We start from the raw sequence: 4,842 nt of genomic DNA on the forward strand, positions 1-4,842 counted from the left end.
TGCACTATGTATATTAGTTGCCACAAATCAGGGAAAACACTGGATATTTGTCTTTTGGGGACTAGCTTATTTCATTAAGCATAATAGTTTCCAGTTGAATCTATTTTGTTGCAAAAGACAGGAGTTCATTCTATTTTATGGATGCATAATATTCCATAGTGTACATATACCATATTTTCTTCATCCAGTCATCAGTTGATGGACATCTGAGTTGATTCCATATAAGCTATTGTGAATTCAATTGCAACAAACATGGAGGTACAGATAAATGTCTTAAATGATGATTTTATTTTGTTTGGGTAAATTCCCAAGAGTGGGATGTCTGTGTTATATGGATCTATTTTCAAATTTCTGAATAATCTCCATACTGTATTCCATGATGTTTATACTAGTTTACATTGCCACTAACAGTATATTAGGGTATGTTTTCCCCACATCCTCATCAGCATTTAAAATTTTTTTTATAATAGTCATTTTAACTGGGATGAAGTGAAACCTCATTGTGGTTTTGGTTTGCATTTCCTTGATGGGACTCTTCTATCTGCTTGCCACTCACCTAAAGGCCACAATGACCAGGGCTGGGCCAGGCTGAAGCCAGGAGCCAGGAGCTCCATCCAGGTTTCCCATGTTGGTGCCAGGGACCCAGACACTTGTGTCATCTTCTGTTGCTTTCCCAGGCACATTAGCAGGAAGATGGATAAAAAGTGGAGCAAGCAGGATAGAAAGTGGAGCAGGTCAGTGTTGCATGTAGCAGCTCTACCTGGTATGTCATAATGCCAGCACCTTGATTTGCTTCTTTTCCCCTCTTGCATTCTGGGGTAATAGTATGATGGTACTGTATCCAATTTAAGAATGCATTTTTGGTGCATCCTTTTCTTTAACATCTTTTACAAATTTAACATATCTAAAGAATATTTTTAATTGGTCTATAAGGGTAAAGGGGATGGTGGAAGTCCATGAACAGTGTGGATTTATTCATCACCAGTTTGAGTCCTTAGGATATTTGTATTTGAAAATTAATTTTGTTTTTAAATTTTATTTAAGGTAAACAAATTTCATGTATTTCATATATATAGATTTAGGAACATGGTGATACTTCCCACCCTACCCTCCCTCCTGCCCATGTTCCTACCCTTCCTCCTCCTTCCTCTCTTATTCCCTCTCTTAATTTTTATAATGATCTACTTTCAGTTTACTTTCTACTCATAAGATTAACCGTACACTAAGTAAAGACTTCAACAAATATCAAGGATAAAAAACAAGCACCGTTCCTCAATGTTAGAGACAAGGGCTGTAAAATTAATTTTAAAACTAACCTTGATTCTAATATTTATATACTTATATAAATATATTTATATAAAATATATTATATAAAATATAATATATTATATACTTTTTTCTGGGAATTGTTTTCATCGATATATGGGTATGTATATTTGTATATATTTAAGTATATATGTGTGTTTGTACTTACACATAAATATACATTTACATTTATGGAATGGGGGCCAGCTGCAAGTGCGACAAATACACTAACAGCATCTACACGTTGTCCATCAGCAGCACCACTCAGATTGGCAACATGCCCTAGTACGAGGTACCTGCTGCTCCACACTGGCCACCGCTTACAGCAGAGGCAAGCAGACAAGAAGCAGATCCTGAACACTGACTTGCGGCAGAAGTGCACAGTCTCACATGGGCACCTCAGCCTCGGCCCCTTTGGCAGCTGGCATCATTGCACTCACCTGGAGGCCAAGAAGCTGCTTACCTGGCGGGACATGCAGCACTTGGTGGTACAGACCTCAAAGCCAGCCCACCTCAATGCTGATAAATGTACAGCCAACGGCGTGGGCCACAAAGCGAGCAACTCATATGGCTGTGGGTTACTAGATGGCAAGTGTCATGGTGGCTTTGGTTCAGAAGTGGATGACAGTGGCCCCCCAGCGGAAGTGCATCATCGACATCCTCACGGAGTCCAAGGACCGTAGGAAACAGCTGGAGATGCGCAAGACGGTGACCGCGTGCCTGGGTCACCCAAGCACATCACCTAGCTGGAGCAGGCCAAGGCACACCTCACCCTGTCATACAACTGCCTCAGGGGCCCAGCTATCCACCTGGTCAGCCCCATGGGCACCCGCTCCATCCTGCTGGCCATGAGACCCCACGACTACTTTGCAGACGGTTTCGACGACTGAGCCTTCAAGACACACTGTTCCTGGGACAAGGATCTCCCTGGTGAGTGGGTCCTAGAGACTGAGAACCCAGCTGATCAAGTTCACCCTGGCGCTCTATGGCATGGCTCCCGAAGGGCTGCACATGCCTTCTGAAAACAGCGGCTGGAAGACCCTGCACCAGCAGAGCTGTGTTTAGCACTGCCTGCCGGGGTTCACTCCCCAAGTCCTCGATACGCACTATAGCACCTAGAACGACGTGGAGACCATCCAGGCCATCCTCTGCACCCCCTGCCATGCCTCGTGCGCCACCTGCCCGGGGCCAGCCCCCATCGACTGACTCAGCTGCCCCAGATACATTTCCCTGGACCCCATGAAGCAGATCAGCTCTCTGCAAGACCAGAGCAGCAGCAACAGCCTCCGCCTTCATGCTGGAATTCTTCACTGCCTTCCTGGTCCTGCAGCCGCGCTCTGGCTTCAGTGAAGTGACACACCTTGGATCGAGACCTCATCTCCTACAAGAGGCTGCCACCGAAGCCTGGAAGGAAGAGTGCCTTGGGAGGACTAGGGCCAGGGCAAGACGACCGCCTTTATCAAAGACCGGAGCACCCTTTGAGGAGGCAAAAATGCAGGACCTTGGTCCTGACCTATGATCGCCACTTCTGCCGAAGCTCACCAGAGTTGGGGGACAGCGTCAGGGATGCAAAAGCCCCGCCTCCAAATCTCTCCTAGGCCAACCTATCTGCTGTCTGAATGGGGACCATTATTGCTTTAGAGGGACAGGGGAGGGGCAAAAGCCACAGCAGCCTGGGCCAGGAATCCAGAAAACGAAGGGCTGCCCCTCTCCACTTGGCAGGACTCTAGCTGGGCTTCACTCCTTTTTCCACTTGCAGAGGGTCCTGGGGTAAATGGAGCCCCTTCCTATACCCCAGCTGGTTCTGCTTTCACCCCCGGCTGGCTGGGCCCAGGGAGGGGGTTGGTGAGACTCAGTGTCTGCCGACCCTGCAGCCTCCCAACTAGCCCAAACCCAGTTCCAAAATTAAAAAAAAAAAAAAAAAAAAAAGTATTTTGGTGAAGTAAAAAGTGCCAAAGGAGGGGATGGGATTCTGTGGGACTGAGTGGGCCTCACTCCCACAAGTTTGAACGATGCAACTTTAGCTGCCAAAAGATGCTGAGAAAATATTGTGAAAATTGATAGCAACAACTTGGATGACCTAGGGCTGGCGCTGTGGTTTGGTGGGTAAAGCCGCCACCTGCAGTGCCAGCATCCCATATAGGCACTGGTTCTAGTTTCGCTGCTGCACTTCTGATCCAGCTCTCTGCTATGGCCTGGGAAAGCAGTAGAACATGGTTCAAGTCCTTGGGCTCCTGCACTCCCGTGGGAGACCTAGAAGAAGCTCCTGGCTCCTGGATTCAGATTGGCGCAGCTCCAGCCATTGCAGCCAATTAGAGAGTGAACCAGTGGTTGGAAGACCTCTCTCTCTCTCTCTACCTCTCCTTCTCTCTCTGTGTAACTCTGACTTTGAAGTAAATAAATAAATCTTTAAAAAAAGAAAGAGAAAATGTGTAATTCCTCAGAACACAAAGCCTCTCTCTCTCTCTCTCTCTCTCTCTCCCTCTCTCTCTCACACACACACACATACCCTCCATCTCAGCCTGTCAAATAAATTAAGTAAATTAGGCGGATAAATAATAGTTTATTTCTCAACCTCTTCTATTAAATGTTACATTAGGGAAAACTTCTGAACTCATTTATGAGGCAGCATTTCCCAGATATGAAAGCCAGAAAGGGATATTAAAACAAAATAGCTTACCAAGATTCTCAGTGAATTTCAGTGCAAATATGTTCAGCAAAATACCAATGAAATAAATTTGACAGCACAGAAATCATACACCCCAATGAAGCGTGCTGTTCAACATAGGCATATAAATAAGTGTGGTACCTCACATTTATAGAATCCTGCTATAGACAAACCGTTTACCAATAATGAACATCTTTTCATGACAAGAACCCAACATATTAGGTATAGGAGGAACCTAGCTCTATAAAATAAAGGCTGTATACAAAAAGACCATCATGCTTAATGGAATGGTGAAAAGTGGAAACTTTCCTCTAACATGAGACGAAAGAAAAGGACATCCACTATCATCACGTTTAGTCAGTATAATACTGGAAATTCAATTCAAAGCAATTAGGCAAGACAAAAAAGTAAAAGGCATCCAAATCGGAAATAAGAGTTAATATTCTTTGTTTTCAGACACATGAGCCACCAAAAGTAGCAAATAGAGATGAGTATGAATAATTTATACTAAGTAATTTCTTATATTTAAAAATGTGTCACATAGCAAAATGAACACATTGCTATCATTGCTAATCTTGTCAACTATCACAGTCTCAACTATGTTTAAAATATTGATATTTTACATAAATCATATTTAAACATTTTTGTCCTGTTGTTAAAGGAAAGGAATAGTAGACTCTTTAAGTGAGATAACATTAAATATCATTCTATTTTCCTATTAATATAACAAGAGATATATTGAACTTAACAACTAACATAAGGACTCCATCCTTTTTTAATAACCTAGATACTTTTGAAATATCTTTTTTTCTTCAGTTGTAGTTGGTTGTCACTTTGGGGGCCAACTTCCAACTGCATAGTGATATATA

General features: G+C 43.4%; 1 pseudogene; it reads left to right on the forward strand.

Annotated features, from left to right (window-relative positions):
- The first annotated feature begins 1,501 nt into the window (after positions 1-1,501).
- Positions 1,502-2,787, forward strand: LOC127485256 (furin pseudogene; annotated as a pseudogene).
- The last annotated feature ends 2,055 nt before the right edge of the window (positions 2,788-4,842 follow it).

Source organism: Oryctolagus cuniculus, chromosome 7 (assembly GCF_051225735.1).
Source record: "Oryctolagus cuniculus isolate XC-2025 breed Fujian yellow rabbit chromosome 7, ASM5122573v1, whole genome shotgun sequence".
Taxonomy (NCBI): Eukaryota; Metazoa; Chordata; class Mammalia; order Lagomorpha; family Leporidae; genus Oryctolagus; species Oryctolagus cuniculus.